The sequence below is a fragment of the Puma concolor genome, chromosome A3 (assembly GCF_028749965.1).
Source record: "Puma concolor isolate L17-30 chromosome A3, mPumCon1.1.hap2, whole genome shotgun sequence".
In the NCBI taxonomy this organism is placed as follows: Eukaryota; Metazoa; Chordata; class Mammalia; order Carnivora; family Felidae; genus Puma; species Puma concolor.
The window spans coordinates 31651893-31664537 of record NC_141669.1 but is presented as its reverse complement, the minus strand read 5'-3'; the positions used below and the strand labels follow the sequence as shown (position 1 = coordinate 31664537).

General features: G+C 47.7%; 1 long non-coding RNA gene across 2 annotated transcripts; it reads right to left on the bottom strand.

The window, feature by feature from the left end:
• Nucleotides 1-342: 342 nt before the first annotated feature.
• On the bottom strand, nt 343-12366 carry LOC147582340 (uncharacterized). 2 transcript variants are annotated; one of them, XR_015248994.1, is made up of 4 exons: nt 12228-12366; nt 5921-8875; nt 5624-5821; nt 343-667 (listed from the first exon to the last, which is right to left on the bottom strand). It is a non-coding gene; the product is annotated as an uncharacterized LOC147582340 (long non-coding RNA). The 2 variants fall into 2 exon arrangements; XR_015248995.1 differs by having other exon boundaries at nt 358-667; nt 8720-8875; nt 12228-12364.
• Nucleotides 12367-12645: the final 279 nt, after the last annotated feature.

Genomic DNA, 12645 nt, shown 5'->3' with positions numbered 1-12645 from the left:
AAGAAGGTGGCCCCAGCAGAAGAGGATTCTATCAGTGTGACTTTGGAGGAATGAGGAGGAACTAGAGAGCAAACCCACAAAAGCACTTTCTTTGAGGAAGACCCAGTGTTTGGGCACTGACCACACAGAGCTCACCAAGGGCAGATTACAACGGCACCAGCTGAATAAGACCTTTTGGCCCACTTACTGTTTCTCCCACCACAAGCTCTCTCACCACTACCCAGGATAAGCCTGGGCATCCTTACCTTGGATATATGGTCAGGGGGAAGCAGAGGGAGAGACAAGTGCAGAAAGAATGCAGAGCGACCATTGAATTACTTCTATCTCTTGTCTGCAGTTGGAGGTTCGGGATGGAGCTGGAGATGGGATGTACTTAAAATTTTTTTTTTTAACGTTTATTTATTATTGAAAGACAGAGAGACACAGAGCATGAGCAGGGGAGGGGCAGAGCCAGAGGGAGACACAGAATCCGAAGCAGGCTCCAGGCTCCGAGCTGTCAGCACAGAGCCCGACGTGGGGCTCGAACTCACAAACCGCGAGATCATGACTTGAGCCGAAGTCGGACGCTCAACCGACTGAGCCACCCAGGCGCCCGGAGATGGGATGTACTTTAAACTGGATGTGAGATAGATGTCTTGGTTTCGATCTGACGGTGCCTTTTCCAGATCTGAAAATGATACAATTACTTAACTGTGAAAGTGGCTGGGAAGCGCATAGGCCCACTTGAGCTGTCACTTGGGGCTGGGGAGAGGGATCCCCGGATTGGGGTTAAAAGGTAATGGTGAGAAAGAATAAAGTTGTTTTCTCCTTGTACCCTAAGGAGCCTGGGTCGCATAGTAAATCCATTACACCAGGTATTTGTTATCTTTCCTTCCTCGCCAAATATCCTGTAGGGCTCATTAGAGGGCCTCTCTTTCCCCTTGGATCCTGAAATCCCTTTAACTTGTATGGCATGCCGGCTGGGGCTGTATGACATATTGTCATCTCAGTTGCTCTCAGCCTAATTCACCTTTGTGAGAACTGCCAGTCTGGCATGAAGGAGGCTGCCAGGCCTAACTCACTCACCAAACATAATGGCACATGCGGTAGCAGGAAAACACGGAGAACCAGCTGGTGAAGACCAGATTCTAGCCCCAGCTTTGTAACTAACTTAGGTGGCTTTAGATAAATTACTTAACCCCTCTGGACCCCGGTTTCATCCTCACACAGGTGAGAGGTCACATCAACTCCAGCTTTGAAATTCTACTTTTGACATGTTTTGAGTTTTCTTCCCTTCGTCTAGCTTAAATCTTGAGTCGCTAGGAGATAAACATTAATACCAAGTCCCACAATATTTACACCTAATATGTACCAGGTGTCTTCACAGATGTCAGCATATGAATCTTCCAGCAGGTATTATTACCCCTAATTGAGACGCAATTTAAGAACAGACTGAAGGCCACAGAGTAGAAGATGTTTGCTCACTGCCATTGAATTAACAAGAGACATAACAGTGGTTTGAATCCAGGCCTTCTGATTCCAAGGTCAGTGCTCTTTCTACCCACAGCTTTTGTTAACTTACAGATTACTTGACTTATTTAATAGGGTTCTCAGTCTGGGCTTGAAGCCGAGAGGGAGGTAATGAGTCCTACTCGTTTTCAACTCCTGCAAAACACATCCTCCCGGATACACACTCATCTCTTCTTTTGACTGAGGGAGGAAAAGACGGGAGAGAGAAGGAGGAGGAATGAGAATGATGTGTGATGCTCTCAAGTGGGAGTAGGTAACTAAGACTCACAGAAGTACAGCCTTCTTTTCTAACCCCATCATCTGGCTTCCACATCATTCATCCACACCTGAGACGGCCAATCCTGAGCCAAAAAATATCATTCAGTAAATATCATTCGTGCATCAGTGTTCATCGCTAGTACTCCTTGACCTTGGTACTATATCCCAGGCCCTGGTTCTGTATACCAGTTACTATACACCTTGCCCTATATACCAAGCAGTCATGGGACTGCTTGGAGGCTGGGACATAGAGAAGCAGAAAGGAAGAGAGAGAAAACAGTGAAATAGTACACTTGGCCCCCTCTCTCTGACCGTTAGGATTCCCTTTTCTGCTCTGAGCCAGAACTAGAGTGTCCCCCTGTCCCCACTCCGGAGCACTCACCGTCTGTGACCCATTGTCCTTTTCTGGATTTTGAGCTGCTTTGAGTGCAGGCAGGGAGCTATCAGAGGGAAAAATAACGGCAAACTCACCACCAGGACAGTGGTATTTTGAATCCCTGTCTTTCCCCACCCCGTCCACCTGCTACTGTTTACTTTTCCAAGTTCTCAAATACCTGCTCCCCACAAGCAGTGGGAGAGATAGAGCTGTTCCAGTCTGAGTCAAGGAAAGGGGCTTTCACACTCCCCCACCCTCATTTATTGGCTAAGGGCCATGGGATCGGGGGGTTATATGGCCAGCCACTTTCAGCTCTTCCAGTCATGGGGCAAAGGGGTTTCCATAGCCTGGAAGCAGCCGTGTAAAGAGAGAGAAAACATTGAAGGGAGGGTGCAGAACCCATCAAAAGAGACCTGAGAGAGTCTTGGAGGAGCGCCAAGATCATCTACCACAGGGGCATGCCCAGGTTGGGCAGATCCCAGAACCGACCATGACCAGGTGACCCAAGAACACTCGAGGTGCTCATCTAGGAGTGAGGGGTGGGGCCGCCCGATCTGTTCCATCCACTCCTGACACCACGATCGTGACTTAATTGTGTTTCGTGTCCACCTTTGGGTTGAACGAAGATGAAATGCCTGCAAAGAGCTTTCAATTTCTGCGGTAAAATAATTTAGAAGCCCCTCTGGCTTTTAAAGCAATTATTGCTGGATCGAATGTTTCTCAGGAGACTCCTGCTATTTCTTAGAGCCCTTTGCTCAGTGCTTCCTCTCGTCTCCTTTTATCAACGCATCCCTGACTGTCCGAGCTGCTGTCAAACTTGCTTCCTGGACGTTTGCTATTTAGCTGTATTCCCCTCCACATGCGTGTGGGTTCTATTTGGATGGGGGAAAATAGCCTTCCTGGTGGTGTCACGTGGTAATTCGAATGCTGTACCACAGAGGAAAACCCCTGGTAAAGAGGGCCTGGCAGGCCTGGTGTGAGATCAATGTTGAGACACGTGAGGTCATGACCGTACCCCACGCAAACCACTGAGTGGTGTTGAGAAAGACTGGAGTGACCCCTTCCTACAATACGGTGACTTCCGATCTCCCATTTGCCTGTAATTTTTTGCTTGGTTTGGTTTCGGTTCTGGTCTGGTGTTTGTACCAACACAAATCCAGAGGACAGCCATTCTTCAAAAATATCCGTAAAAGCCAGCTTTGCAGTCCAAAGGTCCATCTTGATTCCAGCTTTCTGCGGCTTATGAGGGCTGAAGTGTGGAGTATTTATTTTCTTTCCAGACATGGAAACACAGTTCCAATCTGCTCAGGCAAAATGGAGAAGCCAAGAATGAGGCCGAGTAACCTTGTGGAAAGGGCAGGAGGCACGCAGCCAGGCTCCGCACGGTCGAATCAGGGACCAAGGAGCTGCCAGGTTCTAGCTCCTATTCTTGTTTCTACTCTGTTTCTCTGCTCCTTGATTCAATCCTCTGTCATGGCAGACCTGCTTCCTCCCAAGCTGGTGAAGAGGGTTGCTGATGGATCGTAGGTTTCCCATTGGAGACAGAGCGACTTCCTTTACTGGTTCCAGGATGAAAAATTCCAGAAAAGTCTTTGATTCTCCCATCTTGCATGTCAGGGCTTGCCCCTCCTCCACCCCGGACAAGTCAACTGGGGAGATGAGGTTCGTGGAAGAACATGGAAGCTCCCGAGGTAGAGGTGTGGGTGGGGAAGGGCAAACCATTCTTTCATCCATCCATCTATCCATTCATCCATCCATTCAACAGATTTTTGTTGAGCAAAACATGGAGACTGAATGAGGAGCCAGAGTCCTCACTGGCTGGGGAGAGGTGGCCCAGAAGTCGGTAGATGAAGGTGAAGAAATAAGGGAAAAGGGCACCTCGTGCTCAGCAAGGCACCAGAGGTAAAAAGAAACGAGGCGCTTGTGCCAGAATGTAACTCAACTGCTCCTTCGCAACGGAGTTCTGCTGTGGAAAAAGTGCCAGTCCAGCCACACAGTGCACTTAGAAATGTAGTTGTTTCATGTTCTGGTGCAAGTCCCTTAACTCACTGTAAGGCAATGGCAGTCTGGGCGCCAGCAGCGGGTCTGCGGATCATGCCCTGAGTAGCTGTGCCCTCGGGAATTCTTGCACATGTTCCATAGGAGCCATGTACAAGAATGCTCCTAACAGCTTTGTTTATAATAACCAAAAAAGGTAACAACCCAGATGTCCATGAACAATAGAATAGAGAAGTAACTGTGCTGTGATCAGACAATGGAATCCTATGTAGCAGACACAATGAATAAACTCTTGCTACATATATCAGCATGGACGAATTTCAAAAATACCGCGGAACATAAAGAGCAGAAAGACTATAATTACTGAGTATTCAGAGGCGCATGGGTGGCTCAGTCGGTTAAGTGTCCAACTTCGGCTCAGGTCATGATCTCGTGGTTTGTGAGTTCGAGCCCTGCGGTGGGCCCTGAGCTGACAGCTGAGAGCCTGGAGCCTGCTTCAGATTGTGTCTCCTTCTCTCTCTGCCCCTCCCCTCCTCGCTCTCTGTCTCTCTGTCTCTCTCTCATAAATATAAACATTAAAAAAAAATTTAATTTTTAAGAAATTAGTATAGATTCATCATATGAACTTCAAAAGGCACCATTAAGTAGTATAGTGGTAATATAGTAATATAGTGGTTAGGGATCCATTATAAATGGATTAAAACTGGGAAGAAAAGCAAGGGAGTGAACAACACATGTGTGGGGTCAGTGGCTTGCCCGGAGGGGGTGGGGGTGGAGAGCCAATTGGGAAGGAGCGAGTACACAAAGGGTGTCAAGGTATCGGCCATATTCGAATTCCTTGAGTTGGGTGGTATTGTGTGGGTGCCCGGCTTTATTTTTATTCTTTGAATTGTACGTATATGTCAGGCACACTTTTTTTGTAAGGACCATCTATTTCACAGTGAAAATATTAAAAAAATATATTTAGTCAAAGCCAAATTTTCCTCCCCTCCCCAGGCCAAAAAGGTTGAAGTTAGTGCAGACGAATGGTATGAGCCTCAGAGGAAGGAGGACTTTTCCAAATATGGTGCCTTGAAGATCTAGCATGGCGTCAGTGAGAGAAGAGAAGGGTAAGCGACTCCCTGCCCACCGGCCCTGGGTACCAGCCGCTGGACTGACGTGTCCTGCCACGCCTGCTCGCACGGCCCTGGGACCTCCCCTTGCCCACCTTCTATGCCTTTCTTCCCACACCACAATCCTCAGGATTTAGCCTGTTTGGCTTTTCTTTTCCAAGCTGTCACGGCATATTCCATTGCTTGCTGCTTTCCCACAGCTGCCCGCTGAGTAGGACTCAACAATCCTAACTTTTCCAATTTTTTGACCCCCTGCCCCTCAAACAAGGGCACAGATCCATTGGGAGGTGAAAGTGTGAGAGCATGTTGGATGGTGTAGAAATCTTTTCTAACACCACTTCCAAAGTTCGTTCACTCACTATCTGATTACCTTTTTAGGGAAGGTTTATCATTTGCCGGCTGAAGTTTATTTTAAATTCTGTCTGGTTTGCAAACACATTCTTTGTCGACAGCTCTGGTTTGAAATGTTTGGGCACACTTTGCTCTGGGTAAAACACCGTTGTCAAGTGTCTTTTAAACCGCTTTTGTTAGATGGTCTTTCTGGCCCCGCACGTTGGCATCCAGTAACCTTAGAGACATAGAAACTTTGAGTTAGAAGGGATCCTGGAAGTCCCCCATCCAACTTCCCACCCCATGAAAGAATTTTCCTGAAACATTCTCTGCTCACCAGCCTCTGAGAGCTTGCTTTTTAAGGGCCTTGCTGGAGGGACAAAGAGTCCCCTTACAGGTTACAAACTCGCTGTAAAACTTTGCATCCGTTTTCACTTTGTCATCAAGAATCAGTAGTCAGCACGAGCAAGTCCAAGTTTGCTAATGGAATTAAAATGAACGCGGACTCACAAAACCAGTTCCAGAGGTCCAGCGGGCCCTACATTGGTCAAAGACACCTTTAATCTGCTTCATATAATCATATCCTGGATTAGGAGGGACTGAGGAACAACAGAGAAACTGGATCTATCCACACACTTGGAAATAGGGCAGGGAAGCCAGGGGGATTTGGCGAATCGCTTGAGAGTCCTGTGTGCACACTCTCCTCTGTCCCTTTGTCTCTGCTTTCTTGCCTCCTTAAAGGTACAGAAACAAATGTAGATGGTGCCTTTCCTCCAAGAGCCCCTGCTGAGGGGCGCGGGTCTGCTCTGTCTCCCTTCCTCTCCCCTTGTCTCCTGAGTCGATGGCTGCCTTTTCCCATCAAGCTGGGCCCACCCCAGTTTCTGAGCCCACCCAGAGACGGTGTGATGTGTGTGGATAGTTGCCTTTTCCACCTGTCTCCCCACCTTTTGTTCTCCTCTGCTAGAGCTTGGAAGCAAGCCATGACCCCGGCTGCCACCATAGTTAAATGGGTTTGGGCCCTGAGCCATGCTGGGACGTTGATGGCACAGGTCCTTCAGGGTGAGGGAAGGAAGCCAGCCTGGAAAAGGCTGGAATTAACTAATGGAACAGAAGGGTTGTTCCATGCCAGAACCCCTATCTTACACAAGCTGGTGAATTTCTGGGCTAAAGAAGGGAGCTGAAGATGCTCCTTAAGAATTGGGGATGGGAAGTCCAGGCACGGGAGGGCAGGTGACAGTTAAGGGTGCGGACCCAGTCATGCATGCAAGATGCACTGGGCCCGAGGAGCTCAGGCAAGGTTGAGAAATGGTGCGTGACTCCTGATGGGTGGAGCAGGGCCTTTGCCAAAGGAGGTTCACAGACCCGGGGACACCGGAGCCTTCACAGCAGGATGTCGCTGGCAGAGCCCAAGTGGGCGGGAATTCAGGGACAGGGGTCAGCCCATGCCGCAGGGGCAGACTACAGCCAGGCAGGAGGTCAGGGCCCCAACCTGATGGTTAGGGAGGCCAGCGTGCCCCAACAGGGAACCAGAGGCTCCTGCCGTGTTGGCACCAGTGGCATACTGGGCCTAGATACTGGCATGGCGCTGATGCGTTAACAGACCTGCCTGGGGCCTGTCCGAGGAGGCAGGGGCTGACTTCCCTGACTCGTGTGTGACAGAGGTGTGGCAGGAGAAAGACCAGGGGGTGGGTGGCTGACTGGGAGGTGGATTAGGAAACGCCATCTGCATACCATAGAGATTATTCAGCCGATTATAAAACCAAAGCACACCCCTTCAGCAGTCAATACGGGCACCAGGTGGTTTGCATGAGGGAAGGGGAGGGGAAAGTCAACGCTGGGGGAGGGGAAGGAGGAGAGATTTGCACAGATGCAGGGCAGTGCCGAACTCTGGCCTCCTCTCCCAGGCCAGGGGGACGGGCAGCAGGCAGGGGCTGAAGGGGCCATTTTCTCACGATCTCAGGGAGATGGAAGCAGTAGCTGTGTGCTTTGGTTTTCAAGTTCACTCGCAGGGACACTGAATGGAGGAGGGGCATTGTCCTTATGCTCTGGTACAGCAAAGCATCTCTCTTGCGTGTGAGGATAGCAGAAAGGGGAGCTCCATGATGGTCCCTGCTCCTTTGGTGTCATGGAAACAGCGCCCCGGGCAAGAATACCCACATATTCCCAGAGGGCAGTCTGAGAACCCAGGAGTCTCCCTCCAAGACTGGAATGCCAGGGGGACTTGGGAGGGGCTAGAGGGCCTGCATCGTGTAGGTGGAGGCAGGAGCCACTGAAGTTCCCGAGCCACCTGCTTCTTTCGCTGGGTAGGGACCCACAGCCCATTGAGCCCTGGGAACACTAAGCTTTGGGAGCTGATGCTACAAAATACCAGGTAAAGCAATGGAGCATTTCAATATCCACCTTTTAAACAAATTCCTCGCCTCTTTTAATTTCATAGAGGTTTTCTGAGTCTATAGTTACCTTGGTCCAAGGGTAAGCACATTTTTAAAAATTTTTTAAAATTTTGTTTCATGTTTATTTTTGAGGGAGAAAGAGAGGGAGACAGAGTGCGAGCTTGGGAGGGGCAGAGAGAGAGAGAGGGAGACACAGAATTTGAAGCAGGCTCCAGGCTCTGGCTGTCAGCACAGAGCCCAACGCAGGGCTCGAACTCGTGGACTGTGAGATCATGACCCGAGCTGATGTTGGACACTCAACCGCCTGAGCCACCCAGGCGCCCCGAGCACATTTTTTTTTTTTTTCTGTAAAGAGCCAGATAGTAAATATTTGCAGATTTGTGGGTTATATAATCTCCGTTACTACTGCTCAACTCTGCCCCTGGGGCATGGAGGCAGCGGCAGACACTACATCAGCTCATGAATGGGATCCTGTTCTAATGAAATTTGGTCGGCGGGCACTGAAACTGCAATTTTATATAATTTTTTACAAGTCACAAAATAGCCTTCTTTTAATTATGTCACTAATCCAAAAATGTAAAAAGCATTTTTAGCTTGACGAGTGGAGAGACAGACTGTGGCCATAAAACGATTTAATCCCTATGGCGGTGGGAACTGGCTCACGGCCGGGTCCCCAGTGTCTAGCACAGCCTCTGAGGTAGAGTAGGTGCTCAATAAATTTCTTTTGGAGGAAATGTACATACTTTACGTACAAGGAAACTACCGCTCAAACAGGTTAATCGACTCCCTCAAGTGCGGGGCTAGTACTCAAACTTGCATGGTGTTTGGACGGTTGCAGAGTTGGGTGGGTAGTAGTTCTTCCAAATCCTGTGCTCCTTCTACTGAATCACAGCTTTAATCTTTGCAAAAAAAAAAAAAAAAAAAGAAAATCAGCACATGGAAGTTCACAGAGGTTGGAACTGGAAATTACCTGAGGCGTAAACTAACCAACACGAGAGATCTTGTAGTGTCACTTTTCAACATGGCCAAGTTGTAGAAACTTGACTTTAATTCCTCAGCTGTTTTCTTTTTTTAAAGTCTAGGGCCCGTGCCATGGCCAGTCTACCTTGGACAATGGCTGTGAAGAAAAACGTTAGGGGCTTTGCAAATATTAAGAAGTCCCCTTGAGGCCTGAATCATATGTAAGTTCTTCAGATTGGGCATTTTCTCAGAATCACAATTTTGTTGGTGTTGTTTTAAAATTTTTTTAATGTTTATTTTTGAGACAGAGAGAGACAGAGCGTGAGCAGGGGAGGGGCAGACAGAGGCAGACACAGAATTTGAAACAGGCTCCAGGCTCTGAGCTGTCAGCAGAGTCCAACGCAGGGCTCGAACTCACAGGCTGAGAGATCATGACCTGAGCCGAAGTCGGATGCTTAACCCACTGAGCCACCCAGGGGCTCCTTTGTGGCGTTGTTTTAAACAATGGCTCTGTGTAAGTATGGTGGGGGGAGGCTACAAAACCTATAAAAATCCAGTTCCCTGGTGGAAAAACTGGTTCTTCAAAGTTAGCCTAAGTCAGTCTGTATCCCCACCTGTATCGACTCCTACACTGTTTCGACTTAAGTCTCCGTCTTAATTACTACACTTCTTTTTTTCTCATTCCCATGACTCACTCCCACACTCCATTCTCACTTGGCCTCAAGCCTGCCGGCTCTTCAGGGCGTGTGGTTAACCACAAACCACCCAGCATTCCAGGATGCAGGTTGGGACACACTCTCCTGTCTTAGAACCCACACCCATGTTTTGCCCTCAGCCGCTGGTTTGGGTGGACTCATATACTGCAGGCTCTGCTGAGGCCTTGGCCATGGGCTGGGCACCACTGTGGTGCCTCCCTTGGGTGCTGCCCTGATAACCAGCAGCAGCAGAAATGGAAACTGGAGTGAAAAGCTCTTGCGCAGCCCAAGGGAGCGGTGTCTCAGGACGGGCAGTTGACCGCATTTCCCGAGGACTCTCCTTCAGAGGCCTCGTATCTGACCGGTTATGATGGTTCTCATACTAGGAAGTGTAATTAATGTCAACTTAAGACCCCTCCCCCATTTTTTTTTTAAATGAAAGCAATATACAATCCGTGTGGAAAGTTTGAAAATATTGATGAGCACAATGAAAATAAAAATCCACCTATAATCATTGTACTCAGAGATAACCGCTATTAAATACTTTGTGTATTCATAATTTTCCAAACATACCACAGTGCTGTTTTGTCACTGGATTTATATTCTGTCACCTGATAATACAACATGAACACATTTCCATGTCGTTAGGCATCTTTTTATAATATGATTTTTTATTGTTATATTGGATTCCATGATAAATGTGGCACAGTATATTTCATAAACACTGACTGTTCAACATTGAGGTTTTTTCTGGTCTTTCATGCCGAGATGAACATCCTTAATTATAAATGCTTTTATGCATCTCTTGCTGCTTCCTTAGGATTTATTTCTATAAGTGGAATTAATTAGGTCAAAGGCTGTGCACATTTTTAAAGGCCAGATTGCCTTCTAGAGATGATCCAATTTTTGCTCCTACCAGTAGTGCAAAAAGTCTGTGTTCCCCAATGCTTGCCAACATATTTCGGATATTTAATAACTTTTCATTTCATTGGTGGAAAACAGTATTTCGTTATTGTTTTATTTTCTTAGATAGACAACTGAATTTGTCAGTGTGCTTTTCAGCTATTTGAACGCAAGTAGGACTCCTCTTGGAAGGTGAAAATATGCTCTGGTACCCAGCAGCAGGGGTTATTTGAATAAAGTAACATTGAGTGGACGCACAGCATATGAATGAGAAGCAAAGGGAGAAAGAGGGAGAGGGTGATGACCTTCTAGAAGAGTCTCTTGTTATTTAAAGAGGTTAGTAATGTTCTCATTTCTTTTTTTTCTTTCTTTTTTGGTTTTTAATCTGAGCAGTTTGTTTGTTTCTGAGCAGGTAATATACTCACATAGTAATTCAAAAGATACAGACGGGCACACAGTGAAAATTCCTTCCATCTGCGCCCTCAGCCAACAACGTTCCCCCTCCCTGGAGACAATTATATTAACAGTTTTTATGGAGCTCACAACAGCCTTAGTCCCTGGACCAGTAGCAAAATAATCACTGGGGAACTTGTTAGAAATGCAAAGTCTCAGACTCCACCCCAAACTTTCAGAAAGTTGTGAGGGGAGGTCCAGAAATCTGTGTTTTTAATAAGCCCTCTTGGTGATTCTGGTCACGCTGAAGCTTGTGAACTACTACTCTAGATATACTCTATGCATATATATACAAATATACATCAATTCCCCCCCCCTTTTTACATGTGTTTTACATTAATATTTTTGGAGATCACAGTCCCCTTTAAAATATTTGTAATGGCACATACAGTGTTGAAAGTTTTGCAAATACTTTTAGGGAGTTCACAGTCCTTTCATGGACTTGATATTGAGGACTTTTTTTTTTTTTAATGTTTATTTATTTTTGAGAGAGACAGAGCATTAGAGGCAGAGGGGGCAGAGAGAGGACACACAGAATCTGAAGCAGCTCCAGGCTCTGAGCTGTCAGCACAGAGCCCCATGTGGGGCTCGAACTCACCGAGTGAGAGATCATGACCTGAGCCGAAGTCAGCGGCTTAACTGGCTGAGCCACAATATTGAGCCCCAATATTGAGGACTTCTATTGAGTAGGGAGAGGTGCAAGTGAAGCAAGAGATAAGGTGTTTTCGGAGAAATGGTGCATTCTTTCAAGGGAGGGTCAGGTTTAACAGTAAAGAATGGAGTGAGCAAAACAGGTTTAGAGTAAAGGCACTTTTTTTTAAGTGAAATTTACATATATTCAATGAGCTATTCTAAAGCATACAACTCAGTGGCATTTATTGCAGCTACGGTGTGGGGTGCATCCCACCGCCTCCCTCTAGGTGTGAGGGGAACTTTGTCCACTTTGAAGTCCAGTTTCTTTGAGAGGAGAGTATTCGAGACAGCCAAAGGTGGAGTATGAGGCGGGGCACCAGAGGAGTGGAACGAAGCAGGTGAGCGCAGGGATGGTACCTTGAGGCAGGGAGGTGATAAGGCAGTCAGGGAATCTGGGGAAAGGAGATGCACACGGCAGGCTGGTGAGGTGGGGGCCGGGACGAATTGCTGCTGGAACTCGTGGATAGGTGGGGAGAAGGACCAGGTTAACTGAGAGCCAAAGGCACAGGCAGCCCACTGCAGCACTAAGGAACATGTGCACACATACCTCGCGGAGGTTCAATGGTCTTACTCCAGCATTCCCAATGGGGGGTTAGTGTGGCAGCCGTCCTGTCCTCCCAGGACTCAGTTTCAAGCTAGAAGAAAGGGAGCAGAAAGGCACTATTCTTTCCCACACCTCTCTATGCCGCGGGAGCCCCAGAAGCTCCATGACCGATTACTCCTTACATCCCATTGGCCAGAACTGGGTCACATGCTTATCCTTAGACCAATCGCCATGCACTCCCAAAGCCCAGCCCATTGTCTCTTGGACAAAGCCCACGATCTGTTAGCGAGGGAAGACAGATGAATGGCTGTTGCAGGGGTAACCAGCTGCATCTGAGGCAGATCTCTGGGGTCCCTCCTAGCTTAATTCAGTGGGTTGAGGGGAGAAGAACGGGAATTTACCATGTAACAGGGGAGATGAG